The sequence below is a fragment of the Bison bison genome, unplaced genomic scaffold (genome assembly GCF_000754665.1).
Source record: "Bison bison bison isolate TAMUID 2011002044 unplaced genomic scaffold, Bison_UMD1.0 scf7180017864297, whole genome shotgun sequence".
NCBI classification, from domain to species: domain Eukaryota; kingdom Metazoa; phylum Chordata; class Mammalia; order Artiodactyla; family Bovidae; genus Bison; species Bison bison.
Window position 1 is genome coordinate 5,758,376 of NW_011494869.1, and position 19,505 is coordinate 5,777,880.

General features: G+C 39.5%; 1 protein-coding gene across 3 annotated transcripts in view; it reads right to left on the reverse strand.

Annotated features, from left to right (window-relative positions):
- Positions 1-19,505, reverse strand: part of TANGO6 (transport and golgi organization 6 homolog (Drosophila)) — a 183,794-nt gene that overhangs the window by 39,445 nt on the left and 124,844 nt on the right. The window lies entirely within an intron of this gene.

Genomic DNA, 19,505 nt, shown 5'->3' on the forward strand with positions numbered 1-19,505 from the left:
CAAAGTGAGTGAAAGACAATCAAGGCATTTTGGATCCTTGTCAAGGAAAGCTCGACAACTTATTTATTGAGAGACCTACTATGTGCTAAGCACAGTTGCTAATACTTGGGATACACCTGTGAACAAAAGAAACAAAGAGCCTTGCCCTCTTGGAGCTTCCATTGCAGTAAACTATACAGTAGGTTAGAAGGTAATAAATGCCATGAGGGGCAGCAGGAGAAAAGCAGGGTAAATATATCAGAAGGAATGAGGATGGTGGCAGATTTGTTTTTATTTTATTATTATTATTTTTTGGCACACAAGATCTTAGTTCCCCAAGCAAGGATTGAACCTCTGCCTCCTGTGGCAGAAGCTCAAAGTCTTAACTACTGGACCACCAGGGAAGTCCCAGACTTCTTCATTGAGATGGTTGAGACATTTAGTCAAAGGCTAGAAGGTGAGGCTGTCCCCATGTGGATATGGTGGGGAGAAGCACATCAGGAAGAGGGAACAGCCAGGGTAAAAACCCTGTGGAGGAGCATCAAGAAGGCCCAAGATGGGACTTCCCTGGAAATCCTGGCTAAGACTGTGCACTCCTAATGCACGGGACCTGGTTAGGAAACTAGATTCTGCATGCTGCAACCAGCCAAATAAATAAATTAAATAATTTTTTTAAAAAAGAGAAAGCCCAAGAGGAGGCTAGAGGGGAGATGACAAGGCGGGTGGTGGTGCAGATCTTGCAAGGCTTTATAGACCTCTGTAAGGACTTGGACTTTTTCAGAGTAAAATGAGGCCTTTGGAGGATTTTAAGCAAAAAGATCACTCTGGCTGCAGTGCTAAGAACACACCCTGGTGTATGTGAGTATGTATGTCTTGTGGAAACAGGGTACAAATCAGGAAGCTGCTTGACAGAGAATGGTAACTTGAGTAGAGGGGGTGAGAAAGATTCTGCATATTTTCTAAAGACTGTACCAACATGACTTTCAGATGACTCCAACGATGACTCCTAGGATTTTTGCTTTTGCGTGGTAGGATGAAGTTACTACCAACTAAGATGGGAAAGGCTCCAAGGAAATCAAGTTTGGGGCAGAAGAAAAAGTCAGAATTCAGTTTTAATATGTTGAGCAAGTAGAAGATATACAAAGTGTTCAGAAAAGAGAAGTCTAGGTTGAAGATATGCATTTTTGAGTCAAGGGAATGTAGATGATACTTAAAACCTTGAAACTAGATATATAATCAAGGAAGTGAGTTTAGGTAAGGAAGGCAAGTAGACCAAGGACCAAATCTGTATGCTTCCTTCGACCTTAAGTCTGGGATGAGTCTGGGAAGAGAAGAACCAGCAAAGGAGACTGAAAAGAAATAACCAGCCATGTAGGAGGAAAATTAGCATGGTATCCTAGAAATTAAGAGAAGAAAGTCTATCAGAGAGTAAAGAATGGTCTGCATTAACTGCTGCTAAGTAAGGTAAAAGAAGACTAAAAACTGACGATGAGACTGAGCAACAATGAGCTCACTGTTGACCTTGACAAGAACCGTTCTGATGGACTGGTAGGGGTGAGCACATGACAGAAGTGGGTTTAAGATAGAAAAAGAGAAAAAAGTAGATCATTTAAGGAGTTTTTCTGCAAAGCAGATAAAAAAAATGGGGTGATAGCTGGTCAAGGAAATAGAGTCAAGAAAAGTTTGGGGGGGACTTCCCTGGCGGTCCAGTGGTTGAGACTCTGCGGTTCCAATGCAGGAGGTATGAGTTCGATCCCTATTCAGGAACTAAGATCCCACATGCCATGCAGCCAAAACAAAGAAAGAAAAATTTGTGTTTCATTTTTAAAGAGAGGAGAAATAGAATGCTAAAGCACTCTAAATTGACTTTAAAAACAAAACAGAAACAACTTCTTCCTCCATGGACATGCTGAGAACTAAAGCTGTTTTGGCTTGATCTTGGCTTTGAGGCCCTAGTCCCAGAACCCAAGTTTAACACTTCACTTCCAGCCTATTTGTAGCTCCAAAATCACTGCAGATGGTGACTGCAGCCATGAAATTAAAAGACACTTACTCCTTGGAAGGAAAGTTATGACCAACATAGATAGCATATTCAAAAGCAGAGACATCACTTTGCCAACAGAAGTCCGTCTAGTCAAGGCTATGGTTTTTTCAGTGGTCATGTATGGATGTGAGAGTTGGACTGTGAAGAAAGCTGAGCATTGAAGAATTGATGCTTTTGAACTGTGGTGTTAGAGAAGACTCTTGAGAGTCCCTTGGACTGCAAGGAGATCCAACCAGTCCATTCTGAAGGAGATCAGCCCTGGGATTTATTTGGAGGGAATGATGCTGAAGCTGAAACTCCAGTACTTTGGCCACCTCATGTGAAGAGTTGACTCATTGGAAAAGACTCTGATGCTGGGAGGGATTGGGGGCAGGAGGAGAAGACGACAGAGGATGAGATGGCTGGATGGCATCACTGACTCGATGGATGTGAGTTTGAGTGAACTCTGGGAGTTGGTGATGGTCAGGGAGGCCTGGCGTGCTGCGATTCATGGGGTCGCAAAGAGTCGGACACGACTGAGCGACTGAACTGAACTGAAGGTTACATGACATCTAAACAGTGACAATGGTTTCTGAAACATATGTTTAAAGTCACCAAAATGATAATTACACAGAAAAATCAACAACCTACTCTATCAGGCCCAGCTCTGTGCTGTCCTGTGCTTAGTCGCTCAGTCATGTCCGACTCTTTGAGACCTCATGGACTGTAGCCCACCAAGCTCCTCTGTCCATGGAATTCTCCAGGCAACAATACTGGACTGGGTAGCCATTCCCTTCTCCAGGGGATCTTCCCAATCCAAGGATTGAACCCAGGTTTTCCTCATTGCGGGCAGATTCTTTACCGTCTGTCTGAGCCACCAGGGAAGCCCAAAGAGTAAGGCGGACTCTTTACCATCTGAGCCATCAGGGAAGCTCCAGGCCCAGCTCAAATGCCTCAAATTCTACTTCCTTTGTGAAAACCTTCCTTAATATTCTATTAGCCTTAATTAGGCCTCCTTGGAAACCCCACAATACTTTGGTTTAAATCACATTTGTTACTAACACCTTGATTCCTAGATGTTTTCAGCCTATATCTATTTCTCACATTAGACTAAATTCCTTGAGGGAGAACTTTGACTGCTTCATCTCTGTTGTTATCAGTTCTTAGTAATCTTTGCACATCCTAGATACTCAACAAATGCCAATGTTGACTTGAATTCACTCATTTCTTCAACTAAATATAATGTGCTGGTATTATGCTCATGTTCGAGGGATACAAAAATTGATAAAACATAATCTTTACCCTTTAAAAAGCCCAAAGTTTAGGGGGTGGGTATAAACAGATAAGTACCAACAATTATAGTCCTGTGTGGTTAATGCCGTCATAGAGTCAAGCAGAGGTTGCTTAGTATAATTTCACTAATTTTAGTCACTTGGAAGGGGGAAGAAGAGAAAGTTTATTTTTTGCTTTCCCTCAAAGATAGGAACACAATGTACTTTCCTTACAATGTAAGAAAAAGATGAGGGGTAATTTCTCTAAAATGCTCCCAGTTCCTAATATAATACATGCAGCATGAGACTCACCCCCCTGCCCAGTAACATCAACATAAGATGCAGAAATTGAACCAGTGATGACTTAGTCATACCCTGTTTTCAGAACAGGAAAGAGGGGACTCTGTGCCTACTAAGACCTAGTATTTGTATTTCTGAATACCAGGCCTAGTGAATGCAGGCACATGTTATGCACAACAATTTGCATAAAGGCTTCTCTGTAGAGCTGTAATCATGAAAAATGAGAAGATATAAATTAAAATGAATTAGCGTGAAAGTGGTTAAGTAACTATACATATTGTGGAATACTACATGGTCATTAAAAGGAACAAGACAGAATTGGAAAGGTATCCCTGGGACTGTCCTGGCGATCCAGTGGTTAAGACTCTGTGCTTCCACCGCAGGGGGCTTGAGTTTCATTCCACAGGCCTCTTGGTCAAAAAAAGAAAGAGGAAAAAATACTAAAGAAATATTTTAAGACGATATTAAGTGAAAGAAACTAATAGAACCAGTATCATTCCATGTATGTGCATAAAAATGCACACATGTAACTTCTCTCAAAATTAACAAACCACATCTACAGATTTAAATATGTATATTAAGTATACAAATGTATAGAAAGAAGAGAAAAAGGATATATTGAAATAGAAAGGTTAGATAACTTGTCCAAAACAACCAAGATCAAATGTAGGTAGTCTTACACTTAACTCCTATGATACAATGCATTTAAGATACTTCCAACTAAAAGAAAAACATATTTCTCTACTTTTGGTATAACACTGTCCTTTTCTGGAGTCAGAAAGGAGCTTGCTTCTTCTGCAGTGAGATGTGCCTCTAGAGGTAAGAGCTCTACATTTTAATTTTGCTTAATTTTTATTTTTTCGCAGCACCACTCAGCATGCAGGATGTTGGTTCACCCAACCAGGGATCGAATAGGTACCTCCTTGTAGTAGAAACATGGAGCCTTAACCACTGGACTGCTGGGGGAGTCCCTCTGTGTTCTAATTTCTTCCGTGAAGCCAACTAGCAGTGTGACTTAGGGCAAATCCCTTCACCTCCTCAGACCAACTGGAGATGAGTCAATTAGACGAGACGGTCTCTCTGGCCCTTTCCAGTTGGAAGTCTATGAGGTGATGAGTCACCTCTGGCTTAGCCATCGGGGGAATGAGATTCAGGAGAGCAGGAAGGGAAGAAAAAGCATCTATTCATGAGCCCTGGAGTGGGAGGCTGCTGTGGTTAAAGGAATGAAGGTCTCTGTTGGGAAGGAAGTCACTGAGAAATGACAGAAGTCTGGAATCCATAAGGAGGGGAAATTGCAGGTTGAAAAGGTAAGAGCAGATGACAAACTAGTTATTATTTATTAATGTAGGGATTTAAAGTTAAAAATAAGAGGTAAACTGTAAAGCAACTATATACCTCAATTAAAAAAATAATAAGTGGAAAACACAGTGCTGTAAATTAGTTATATTTCAATTTAAAAATGGATTAAAAAATAAGTAGTAAAGAAAAGGTACTATTTGTCAGGTAGAGTCCCTCCTCTCATGGTATTCAAAGCATACTGAGGAAAAGGAAAAATACTGACCAGGCAACAACACTGAAGTGAGATGTCCCCAAAATGGTGACAGAGAAAGATACTTTTATGAGTAATGTTTTAATCCGGTTCCAATTTCCATTAACAACAGCTCCAGTATTCTTATTCATCCAGACTCAAAAGCCTGGTGTTCTTTTTTGACTTCTCCCTGTCTCCCTTCAGTCAGTCAGGCAGTTCATTTATTATTCTTCAACCCTCATTTACTTCCCTATGGGATTTGAGGCAACTTTCAATAAATAATACTGAAACAAATGGATATTTTTTAAAAACTCTATAGTGAGGAAGTACTGATATTCCATGCTAAGAATGGTTATTGCAAATGAACCCCAAATTTAGTTTAGCAATTCTAACAGCTAAGGCAAAAAGGGAAACAGAAAACATAGTTCCCATTAGTCAATAAAAGAAGGTACACCTACTTCCTTCTTTAGGAAGAATACCAAGAGGGATTTCACTCATTCATTCAGCAAATCTTAATTGAGTGCCTAAAACGTTCCAAGTATGACTTCAGCACTGGAGATAATATATACCATGAAAATGAAAGTAAAGTTCCCATCTTTATGAAGCCTACTTCTACTGGAGGAGAAAGACAATAAATAGTAAATAAACTTTCCAGCAGCAATAAGAGCTATGAAGAAAAATAAGGAAGGGGGAGCAGTTAAGAGTCAGGGGTGAGGGCTCAGGGAAAAGGTATCAGAGAAGAGCTAAAGGAAAAAGTCACGTGAAGACCTGGGGGAAACTGAAGAATAGAACAGACAACAGTTTTATATTCAATGTAGGAATTATATGGCTGCTTCTTATACTTTCTCACCATAAAAGGTAAGGGCGTACCATTACGTTAACAAAATCAAATTTTAACATTCCATTTATATAAATTCCTGCCTTGCCTGAGCTTCATTACAACTTTCCAAATGAGCATCCATTTAACTCCATGCTCCATCAACCCCACTGCCAAGCGTACCTAAGAACCAAGAGGAGCTAGTGGAGACCCGGAATGAGAGCCCACACTGAATCCAGTCAGCTGGCTCCAGGCCCACCTGCTGCCTCGTTTTCCAGGTACTGGGCTGGGCGAGCTGGAACACTTCCTGCACCCACTCTGCATTTCTCAAAGTGTCGGGCCGTCATATCTTCCGCAACCTGACCTCCCTAAGACCTCAGACCTTCCTCAGCCAGGACGTGTCACACCTTGCTCAAACCTGGTCTTCTTTGGAGATTTACATCTCTGCCCCCATTTCCTGAAGGCTCTGTTAACCTCTGACGGTCTTCGCTCTCCCTTGCTCCTATTGTGCTGTGTAGTTGGTTTCTTAAGATTGTACTGGATCCCAGTCACCAGTTAGTCCTGACCAGGTTTCTATGCAGAACAAAATGAATGCACGTGAACAGAGAATACAGCTTCTGGGGCTACATGTGACACCAGCACAGAATTCAAAGATCCTACAAAAAGGGTTCTTAGTTTTAGCTTAAGGGATCTCTATGTGTCAAATTTTCTTGTGTATGTCTCACTGGCATTCTCCCATTCTTCCTTGTAAAACCACTCTAACTTTGCTCAAATATGCATCTTCTCCCTGTCCAGCCACCACTTATCTGACTCAGGCTAAGGTCTTCATTGCTCTAAATGAATCATGGTGGACATATCCTCTTGTCTTAATTGCTCTGGGCATGTGATCCAGTGTGAACAAAGAGATGTGAAGGAAAATCTGATGGAAGACCCTAAGAAAATACTTTGCCTCTGGTTATGTATAGCCTGGTGGGCTACAGTCCATGGGGTTGCAAAGAGTCGGACATGACTTAGCGACTAAACAACAACAAATGATTTTAAGAACATAACACCTCAGAGTTGCTGCAGCCAATGGAAACTATGAGGGACTAGGAGATGAGGCTGGCAGAGTAGAAAGATGAAGAGATTTGGGGTCTTGAATGATGTAATGGAGGCAAAGAATTAACAAATTCAGGGCTTTTTGTCATGTGTAATGATTTATTCCTTATTGTTTAAGCCAGTTGAGAATTTGTTACCTGTGGCCAAAAATATTCTGATTTGACATATGAAAATTTAACAGTGTAGAGGTCTTCTACATCAGTTCTATGTCTATCAACACAAAGTCAAAAAAGTTAGATTTGCCAAAACAAAGAAACTTAAGACAGTGTATGTTTTTAAAAGGATTCAGAAGTCAATTTTATAACATATAAAAAAAAAAATAAGCCCGATACTTTTCTTTCTTCTAATTACAATTTTAATTGGGACAATAGCCTAGTATACAGCATGACTCAAAATATCAATGTATATATATTCTGGGTTGACCAAGAAGTTCATATGGGCTTTTTTCCATAACATCTTTTTTTGAAAGTTGCTTTACCATATTGTGTTGGTTTCTACCGTACAACAACGCAAATCAGTCATAATATCTATTTATCCCCGCCTTCTTGAGCATCGCTCCTCTCCCCTTCATCCCATCCCTCTAGGTCATCACAGAGAGCCAGGCTACACCCCCGTGTTGTACAGAAGCTTCCCACTAGCTCTTTCACACGATAGTGTATATGCCAATGCTACTCTCCCAATTCCTCTCACGCTCTTGTTCCTCCGCTGCGTCCACAATTCCATAAATTTGATTAAACCTTTTGGCCAACCCAATATATACAGCTTTACCAAAGAGCAGAGTCATCTTTATACATCTGCCAACTTATTAAATAAAGAAAAGTGAGTATTTACAGTAGGAGCTCATGTAAAGGTGTTACATCTGAGTGTATTTCACAACTACTGACTAACCACCCATTTCATTATGAACTAAAACCTCAGGCTGTGGGACATTCACTGCTATTCCCTAGTTTCTGATTAAGCAACAAAATCTCAATTATCCCATCTGGGAGGGTGTTAGTTAATATATATTTTTGGCTTCTTTTTCTGCTCTTCTTTATCCAGATGAGATGTTTGTATTTCTTCAGTTTGAACTTACCTGAACCACAAGGTTCTAAGATCCTAATTCACCTTTTGTTAAAAAAGGTGGCATACACTTGCCCCCTGACAAGGGCAAGTATTTATTACCATCCTGCTATCTCCTTCAAAGTATGCATACTGTACGGCTTTTACAAAAAATAGTATTGATTTCTGAACTCCCTAATCCCCATTTTCAGAAAGTATTCGCCATAGACTACAATATTTAGACTAAGATATACCCATGGAACTGAAGTTGGAGAGACCATCATCTTTTCCTTAGACATTTAGCAACAACTTCAGGGAAATGAACAAAGTAAACTTTAAAACTCAATCCAATTGTTGGGTTGTGGCCAATTACCTGTGCCTATTACTTCTGGGTTACCCTGGTGGATTTCTGTTCTTAGGGCTCTGATTGGATACCCCTTAGGAAATTTGTTTTAGATGAGTGTTCAGTCCTGTTCTATCTATTCACAATAATTCTAGATGGCATCCTCTCACCTGGCCAATTAAAAATACCTGCTCTGAGGCTGGCCATAGATTCAAGTTTTCTCTTAGGGTCATTTAAACTCAATCGGAGTGATGAGCTAAGTCTCAATAAAAAATTAACTTCTTATCTATTAAAAGGAAAACTCCTACAATTATGGGGAGGATCTACATGGTTAACACCAGGCTATGGTCATTTAAGTTTAAAGGCTCCTCTATGTTGGGAATGGTTAAATCATACTAAAAATGATCAACCTGGCAATTATGAGACAAGGCTGGGTGCCTTATGAACTATGCCTGTTATTACCCTTAGAGAGAGTGATTGGTATGGAACTCAGTGCATTTGTGGCACTAATTTATGGCCTTGACATCTACAGGGATGATACAAAGGTGTAGCCTAGGATTCCCGTGAATTTAAGGTCATACATGTTAACAAGTTACAGGTAACCCCAAACAATCTACCACTGGTATGATCCCAATGGGTCAAAGATCTGTGTTCTACTGGTATGACCATTTAGCAGCTTGTGTGTGTGTGTGTGTGTGCGCGCCTTCAATGGGGTTGGAGGATGTAATTGACCACATCTAAGCCTTGACAACTTTCATAAGCTTTAAATGATAGTAACTGGGTTATCAGCCTATTGAATTCTGAGATCTCTATGATGAGAAAGGCAGTGCTACACAACTGCAAGACCCTTGACACCTTATAGCATCTCAGGAAGATATTTGTGCTATAATTCAAACTGAATGCTGTATTTTTGTACCTGATAAATCCTTTAATGTAACACACTTGAACCACATGAAAAATCAGATTTCTGCTCTAAGTGACCCATTCCCTAGTCTTGACAATCTTAAAAAAAAAAAACTGGTGTGGGAGGCTCATGGCTAAAATATTTACTTTTAATTCCACTAATGTTATTAACTATACCATTTGTATTTTGCTTGTTTCACAAGACTATTATTCTTGTATCACCAAGTATATGACTGAGCCTTCAACGGAAATGATGACTAGACTTGAAGCAGTCGATCAAATGTATAGTTCGATATATGATCAATGATTGTAATAGTGTAACTCTAGAAGGCAATGGCAACCCACTCCAGTACTCTTGCCTGGAAAATCCCATGGATGGAGGAGCCTGGTAGGCTGCAGTCCATGGGGTCACGAAGAGTCAGACACAACTGAGCTTCTTCCCTTTCACTTTTTACTTTCATGCTTTAGAGAAGGAAATGGCAACCCACTCCAGTGTTCTTGCCTGGAGAATCCCAGGGACGGGGGAGCCTGGTGGGCTGCCATCTACGGGGTCGCACAGAGTCGGACACAATTGAAGTGACTTAGCAGCAGTAGCAGCAGCAGCAAACTCAAGACCAACTTTTAGAAACTTTCTCAAGTTGATTTTAGTTGAGTTTATCCTAGTTCAGCTCTAATGGATTTTACTTTATGCAATGACAATGATAACACCTGGCTATTTGCATCTCTGTATTCTTCTCAAGAAGTCAGAAATAATCAACCTTATTTTAAAGCAAACAGCTGTGCATTCAAGGGAGTAAATGAAGGATCTAGATTTGTTTGATCAAACAATTAAAAAATGAGTTTCTTTGGAAGGTGAAAAATCAAGTGCATAGTGAAAAGAGAGAGTTGAAAGAATTTTCACCTGTCTTTGACTTGTGTGTATCAATTATCATCTATATGAAAAGATTCCTTCAACAAATTAGGATTCAGAAGTTTTTTTTTTTAATCAAGTTTTGCTATGGTACTTTGAAGTCTAGATTGATGGATTCATTTAGGCCTATCAGATCCTCCCTTCTCTCATAAAGGATCTGAGATGATCATCTGCAACAAGAGACACTTACACAGTGAAAGAGCACCATCAGATCTGAACTGACACAGCGAACTTCTGTAGTTGGGGGGATCTGCTGATTTCAAGGGCTCACCTACTCTTCTAGTTCACTGAAACATATCATAAAAGTGATATCAAGAAGAATTAAGTGAGAAAGAAGATCCCATCCTTGGTCAAATCTTTACAACATCCTTTCAAAACTCTATTATTAATGTCTGTGTGTGTGTGCTCAGTCGTGTCTGACTCTTTGTGACCCCATGGACTGTAGCCTGCCAGGCTCCTCTGTCCATGGGATTTTCCAGGCAAGAATACTGAATACCATTTCCTACTCCAAGGGATCTTCTTAAACCAGGGATCGAGCCTGTGTCTCCCAAGTCTCCTACACTGGAAGGTGGATTCTTTACCACTGCGCCACCTGGGAAGGTCTGGAGGGCCTCTATTCCTTCCTTCTTGCCTCTCTCTCTCTTTCTCTCTCCCCCCCAACTTTTTTTTTTTTAAGACATAGAACTGAGTACAGATAAAATCATTCCTAACTACTCTCTTCTATCTACCAACAGGAAGTAACTAAGAAATACCATATTCTGCTAGGGAAGGTGCTGCTGGGTAAAAGTAATGATATTTTCCAAAGATTGAATGATCACGTACAGCCAGCACTCCTCTGTAATCAGAAGTTTACATACATTCTGAGTAATGTTTTAGATCAATGTTTGTCAAACACAAACATGGGCACTGAAATTGCGCAGTGCAACTTGATTATAATGTGTATCCAGGTGATTCAGAAATATCACTAAAATGAAAACAGTATTTAAACAATTCTTTTAAAGAATTCACAGATCCCTGAATTATATCCAAATTTAATCTCCATACTCCAGCCCTTCCATGTAGCCAATTCAATGAAAACATTTAATGTGTACTACTACACACAAGGGACTCCGCAGGGCACTAGAGACTTAGTGAAAGTGAAAGTCAATCAATTTTGTCTGACTCTTTGCAACACCATGGAATCTACAGGCCATGGAACTCTCCAGGTCAGAATACTGGAGTGGGTAGCTGTTCTCTTCTCCAGGGGATCTTCCCAATCCAGGGATGGAACCCAGGTCTCCCACATTGCAGGCAAATTCTTTACCAGCTGAGTCACCAGGGAAGAGATTTAAGGGTGAAGGAAATTTTGCATATACACGTCCAGTTGTTCCAGTACCATTTGTTGAAAAGACTGATAATGCTTTTTTGAGGAAAGGAATGGTTTAACTGGAGATTGGGTTTGGAGTATCGGATTGTATATGTGTGTTTACGAAGAATAAAAGTATTTGTTCTAGGATGGAGAGTGAGGTTTGCATTGCAATAACTTATATGCAGAGTACATCATGAGAAATGCTGGGCTGGAGGAAGCACAAGATGGAATCAAGTTTGCCGGGAAAATATCAATAACCTCAGATATGCAGATGACACCACCCTTATGGCAGAAAGTGAAGAAGAACTAAAGAGCCTCTTGATGAAAGTCAAAGAGGAGAGTGAAAAAGTTGGCTTAAAGCTCAGCATTCAGAAAATGAAGATCATGGCATCTGGTCCCATCACTTCATGGCAAATAGATGGGTAAACAGTGGAAACAGTGGCTGACTTTATTTTTCTGGGCTCCAAAATCACTGCAGTGATGACTGCAGCCATGAAATTTAAAGACGCTTACTCCTTGGAAGGAAAGTTATGATCAACCTAGACAGCATATTAAAAAGCAGAGACATTACTTTGTCAACAAAGGTCTGTCTAGTCAAGGCTATGGTTTTTCCAGTGGTCATGTATGGATGTGAGAGTTGGACTATAAAGAAAGCTGAGCACTGAAGAACTGATGCTTTTGAACTGTGGTGTTGGAGAAGACTCTTGAGAGTCCCTTGGACTGCAAGGAGATCCAACCAGTCCACCCTAAAGGAGATCAGTCCTGGGTGTTCATTGGAAGGACTGATGTTGAAGCTGAAACTCCAATATTTTGGCCACTTGATGCAAAGAGCTGACTCATTTGAAAAGACCCTGATGGTGGGAAAGATTGAGGGCAGGAGGAGAAGGGGATGACAGAGGATGAGATAGTTAGATGGCATCACCAACTCAATGGACATGAGTCTGGGTAAACTCCAGGAGTTGGTGATGGACAGGGAGGCCCAGCGTGCTGCAGTTCATGGGGTCGCCAAGAGTTGGACACGACTGAGTGACTGAACTGAACTGAATTTATCTTCGGATAGATCACTTCTACGAGAGAGGATGACATCATTGGATGGCATCACCAACTCAATGGACATGGGTTTGGATGAACTTCGGGAGTTGGTGATGGACAGGGAGGCCTGGCGTGCTGCAGTTCATGGGGTTGCAAAAAGTCGGACAGGACTGAGTGACTGAACTGAACTCCAATGTCTTCAGTGTACTCTTACTCTGTTAACTGGTTGTAAAGTCACAGTCAGACAAAGGATATGATCATCTTTTAGGGATCAACTCCCCCCACCAAATGAACAATGATTCAAATAGTAAGGGGTTTCTCTACATAATAAGGGTAGTAAATAAAATATTAAGATTCATGGAATGATTGAAAACTTTTATATTCTTTAGCAAGAGAAAGTCTTTCTATGATAGTCACAGATGAATCAGGTCATTAACCCAATCACTGCATGGTGAGGCCTTATCAGCTCAGAAGTGCTAATACCTCCTTCACTCTCAATGTAGGATGGGTTTGTGTGTGTGAGTGTGTGTTTTCCAGTCACAACCAACTCTTTGAGATCTCACGGACCATAACCTGCCAGACTCCTCTGTCCATGGGATTTCCCAGGCAAGAATACTGGAGTGGGTTGCCATGCCCTCTTCTAGGGGATCTTCTTGACCCAGGAATCAAATCCAGGTCTCCTGCACCGCAGCCAGAGTCTTTACCATCTGACCCACCAGGGAAAGATACAAAGAACTCTGACAACACAATTAAAAAAGACATAAGTCAGATTGACATGCACATAGCTGATTCACTTTGTTGTACAGCAGAAACTAATACAACATTATACTCAAATAATAAAATAAGAAAAAGCCAAAAAAAAAAAAAAAGCCAGTTCAAAAAAAGGCACATGTTGTATGACTTCATTTATAGGAAATATCCACAATAAGAAAATTCTCAAAAAAAAGAGAGTAGGTTAGTGACTGCGTGACTGGTAATGGGTATAGGTTTTTCTAGGGGTAGTGACATGTTCCAAAATTGACTGTGGTGGTGATGGTTGTACACCCTTGTGAACATACAACAAATTTTGATTTGTGCACTGTAAACTGTTGAATTGTAAGGATGAAGTATATCTCAATAAAGCTTTTTTTTTTAAGTAAGTTTTTGAATAAGAGGGGTAAAAGCAGGGCTGCAGAATCTAGTTTATGTTGAAGCTGGAAAAATATATAACAGAAAAATCTTTACATATTACAAGAGAAGAGGTGTATGTGTATAAGCAGAATCTGATAATGAAACATAACTCTGCCTTCCAAAAGCTCAGAGATCAAAGGCTTGAGGCAAATCTCACAGACAATTCACAATAGTGGCTCCCTTCAAACATGAAGCGGGAGATCTGGATTCTTTGATGGTATGCCCACTACAGGAAACAGGTCCTGCCCTTGACCGCCAGTCAAGCGGAACCCAGAGCTTTCTCAATGCTTTACAAATGGCATTGCCTCTCCTAGCTCTATGCTTCCTTATTTGTCAGTAAAAAATGGTGCCAATACAGTTTCAGTCTTTACTACCTCCTAGCTGGCAGTTTAACGGGTAACATTTTTAAAAACCTTTTAATTTTCACTGCATCAGTTAAAAAAAAATTAGTATAATATAAAAGTCTCTTAAAAGAGGCAAGGAAAATATTGAAGAGATAGACTCAGAGGTTCTTACATATTGTTATAGCCATTTGGACCAATACTCCATCTCTGGGTATGCCAAACCACACTTGACAAACACTAACCCAGGGACAGTTAAGACCTCCTGCCAGTGTTTTAAAGCTTTTGTGCTCCAGCCTTTTTATTGTCTGTCCCAATTGCTTCTTTTTATTTTATTTCCTCTTAGGGACCAGACTCAAGTGGAGATGAAGAACTGGGGTCTTTGTGTGCATATCTCTGAATCTTATCTTTCTAGGTTCCAGGATCTCAATTATATTGTTTGAATCCCCTTTGTAATCTAAGCAGTTCAGGTAGTCTCTTCCTTTTCCAAGACAGTACTTTTAGATTTGATATTAGATAGTCTGGGGAGAAAATAAGAATAAAGGCATAAAGAGGTCAAATGTCACAACACACACTTGACTTCACTAAATCTACTACTGGAAAAAGGGATCCAGAAAAACTACCTTTTCTCCCATTTATTTGGGAACTAAAGTGACTAGATCTTTGGGGAAAGTACATGGTGGAGAGCCACATGCGCTCACAGAAATATTTCTGCTGATCCAGTCATTGAGGAAATAGGAGACAAAATACAGATCTGACTCTCTTCATGGACACTTTTATGTCCTTCATAACATCTATTAATTTTTCCTGCATTTCAGGGCCTAGAATTCTATTTCACTACTGAAAGAAATATAGTAGAATTATTACTGGTTTCTTTTAACATTTCATGATTACAAACTATTGCCACATGTGGACCAGAGTCAACAGAGACAATAATTTCAATCAAGGTCAGAAGGAAATTAGATTGACACAGCAGATCCTAAAGCCGTTTAGAGAATTAAATAATTTAAATGCAATTAATTTTTTATGAAATTCATCATTTAAAAAATTCATAGGTAAATTTTGATCTATTAACAACAATTACTTTTCAGCCATGAAGTTTCCCTACAGCTCTAGGGAAATCACTTCTTTTCTGATTTTAGTTTCCCTTCTCCACACAGCCCTTTACAAACACAGAAGAGATTTTAGTTATGATAAAATGTGCAGCTACAGTACAGTGGGAAAAAAAATGGTGTGTGCATTTGTAAGCCTCTTTATCTGCAAAACACCTGTGTGCCTATAAGTGCATAAGAATTTGACGTTGGTAGAAAAAAAAAATGTTCTTAACTCTGTACTAAAGAAAGAAAGAATTTTAACAGGCTGATCCCAGGTCACACAGCTACAGAAAGACAGATACATTCTCTAGTCTCCTGGGCAGAGGGCTCTTTCTTTCTACAGCCATCAGGACATTTACTTGGCTCATTAACAACAGCAGGAACTTCCGCTCTAAAACAAAGGATATCACTGTGGCCCGCTGATTCCCTGACACCTCTGACATTTCACGGTCATCATCAATTTTCATTCTTGTTTAACCTCATAAGGCATGAGTGGAAGAGAAGCCAGGGATTTATGTCTTATAAAAGGGCAAAAGCAACGGGGCATAATGGGAATAATTTCCTAATTCTAGCCTGAAGAGGAGAACAAAAAAAATTCCCCTCTTCTTTACTATCTTCAAAGTGGTAACACTTCCGGTTTCCTAAGAGTAGGAGATGACTGGTAAATGGCCTTGTGAAAGCTGCTAAAGCCCTATGCTTGATGCACATATTAGGGCATTAGAGGGCTGGAGCCAAAGCCATCTTCTGGTCTTGATGGGGCTTGCCAGGGAGGCAGGAGTCACCGGGCAAGAATGCTGGGTAGTCCCTGGACAGATTCTTCCTTACTGGTGTCTACATGTCAGGACCCCTTTTCTCCCTCAGGCTAATTGTTGATTTGCTGTTTTTTGTTTTTTCCATTCATACTGTTATCCTTTTTAAGGTAATGTAACCAAAAGGTGACCCTGAGCTAGGAATAGATCAGCAAAGATATGAGGGGCTAGTTTCATTGTACTTCATCACACAGACTACATAGGACTGGATGATCTGGATATAAGTTGTAGGGAGACAGACTTTGACAGGCTTAGATGTAACCAAGGGAAGATTTCTGTGGGGCAAGTATTAAAACAAACAAACAAACTTGTTAGTAGGACTATTGTTGGTGCAACTGACTTACCAAGTGTGCTTTAAAGAGATACAGAGACCGTCTTGTCTCCAAATATCTCTATTTGCAAACTGTATTGCGTCAGAGTCTGTTTAATCATTAGAACTATGTTTCTTTAGCCTAAAACACCTCCTTATTCAAAATGCAAACCATTCCAAGAAGGCAGCACCATAGGAGGCTATCATTCACACCTTAGTAAATATTAATATACCTGCCACCTCCTTTCAACAAACTGGGAAAAACAAGAATGATTTGACATGATTTCTAAAATTTAATGACTTTCTGGTGATGGTCAAGAAGAAAGTTTTAAGTGAGAGGGGAGAAGAAAAAGGTGAACGATGGGCACTAAAAGGAGAGGAAAAGACTGTACTTTACACTCTGACTCTTCCCATGTCTTCAAATAAGAGCAACATGCAAGTAAGAACCATAGATAAATATCTCTTGGACAATGTAAAACAATGCACAGGAAATGCTTTGTACCACTGGATTTTTGGCAACTAAGTTAATAAAGAAAGAAAGACAGCTCGAAACAGAGGATGCCAAGATTTCTGTAGTTGTGTATTAACTAGGTTACTCATTTCATCTCAACAGGTCATTGAATTCCAAGATTGGTTTAACCAGTGTATTAGCTTTCAGTTTACACAGTTACCCTACAAGGAAAATCTACAACAAATGACTCTACCCCAGGTTACTGACAAGACAGAGATTAATTCTTCTGAAACCTGTACTGAGACAGTAACAAACTTCAGAAACATGGTGGAATTTTCTTAAAGGGTGGAATTAATAAAGTAAAGCCAGAAATGTGATCACAAGGGAAGAAAAGTCCCAGGTTTATGGTAAGTTATTTTAAAAGATGAAAGAAGAAAAAAAAAGTAGATATTTTAAGTGAAGTAAACTCTCTTTATGATTTTGTAATGATTAAAGTATTAAAATCATTCCAGTGACTTAATTAATTTAATTTGCTACCTAAATGTTTGAACTCGTTAAAGCATGCCCAAGAGTTAGAGAACCTCATAATATTGACAAACAGAAATCAAGAAGCCTGTGGCCTAAGAATAAAACTTCATGCATAAATTCTTAACAGAAAATCACTTAAGTGCTATGAAATCAGTCTTTACCACATCAGGTCCAGCAAAAAGAAAACTAAGTTACACTTCTTTCTAAAGGGAATATTCCAATCAGATTGCTAGCTTACTCTCTTGCAAGACTGTAAGTAAAAGTGAATGCAAGAATCTATTCTGCATCCAAGAATCTATTTTAAAACTTGTAAATAAAAGATGAGATGTTTCACTGTCCTTCGTTTCATAGTCATAAGAAAGAAACCAAATTAATGCATTAATTTACTCTAAAGTGGAACTGGAGCTTCCCTGGTGGCTCAGTGGGAAAGAATCTGCCTGCTAAGCAGGAGAAGGGTTCAATCCCTAGGTTGGAAAGATCCCCTGGAGAAGGAAATGGCAACCCACTCCAGTATTCTTGCCTGGGAAATACCATGGACAGAGGAGCCTGGTGGGCTACATACAGTCCATGGGGTCACCAACAGCTGGACATGACTTAGTGACTAAACAACAACAACAACAAAATTGGAATTAGGGGTGTGAGATGAGAAAACAAAAGTATGAAGACAGGAAAAATAAAAATAACAGCAGAATAAAAAACTGAAACATTCAAGTATACAGTGTCCTTCAATATCTGTGGGAATACTGAAGTTTGTTCCAGGACTCCCTGAAAATATAAAAATCCATGGATGCTCAAGTTTCTTAGCTGGCCCTTCATATCTGCAGGTTTACAGAAGCAGGGCCAGCTGTAACTGCGTCATCTTTAAAGCAAGGACTCTTTGTCAGTGACATCTTCTATCTCCTGAGCTAATAACTGCAGCTAGTGATTTTAGAAAAGAAATGTAATATCTACCCAAATCTATTTAAAGAGCTCTAATTATAAAGGGTAAGGTTTCTGCTGTTTAAGACACAAAACTTGATGTAGCAGGAAGAAAAACTTAAGAATGACTTTGAAAGATGTTATCCTTCCAAAGAAACTTCACTGATGAGCAAGCAATAAAGGGTTGCCAAAGAAATATATACATATGTATTTACTTGAATAATGGTTACCTTAGAAAAGTGTCAGCAGACTTTTTCTATAAAGAGCTAGAGAGTAAATAAATACTTTTGGCTTCAAGGACCAATTTATCTTTGTCATTGTAACTACTGAATTTTGCCAATGGAGTGCAAAAACAGCCATAGACAATACATAAATAAGTATGACTATTTTAATAAAACTTTCTATGGACATTAAAATTTGCATTTCACATGTCACAAAACATTATTATTCTTTTACCTCCCCCTCTCCCAAACCATTTAAAAAATGTGAAAACCATTAGCAGCTCATGGGCTATATAAAAGAGGCAGCAGGTAAGATTTGGCTCAAGGGCAGGGGTTTGTCAACCCCTACAATTCCCTAACATAAAAGTTCCATGGAATGTAAACTGATGTAGCCACTATGAAGAACAGTATAGAGGTTCCTTAAAAAACTAAAAATAGAGCTACCATGTGATCCTGAAATAATTTGAAAAGATGCATGTACTTCTATGTTCACAGTAGCACTATTTACAACAGCCAAGATACGGAAGCAACCTAAATGACTATCAACAGAGAAATGGATAAAGAAGATATGGCATGTTATGTGTGATATACACACACACATATGTTATGTTAATACATATACACACATACAATGGAATACTACTCAGTCATAAAAAGAATGAAATAATACCATTAGCAGCAACAAGAATGGACCTAAAGAGTATCATGGGCTTCCCAGGTGGCTCAGTGGTAAAGAATCCACCTGTCAATGCAGGAAACGTGGGTGTGATCCCTTGAGAAGGAAATGGCAACCTGTTCCAGTATTCTTGCCTGAGAAATCCCATGGACAGAGGAGCCTGGCGCACTACAGTCCATGGAGTTGCAAAAGAATCTGACTTCATGACTGAACGACAGATATTATCATAATAAATAAAATCAGAAAGCAAAAGACAAATATTATATGATATCACTTATATGTGGAATCTAAAAAAATGATACAAATGAACTTACAAAACAGAAAGAGACTCACAGACATAGAAAACAGACTTGTAGTTATCAATGTGACAGTAAGAGGAATGGGAAAGATAAAT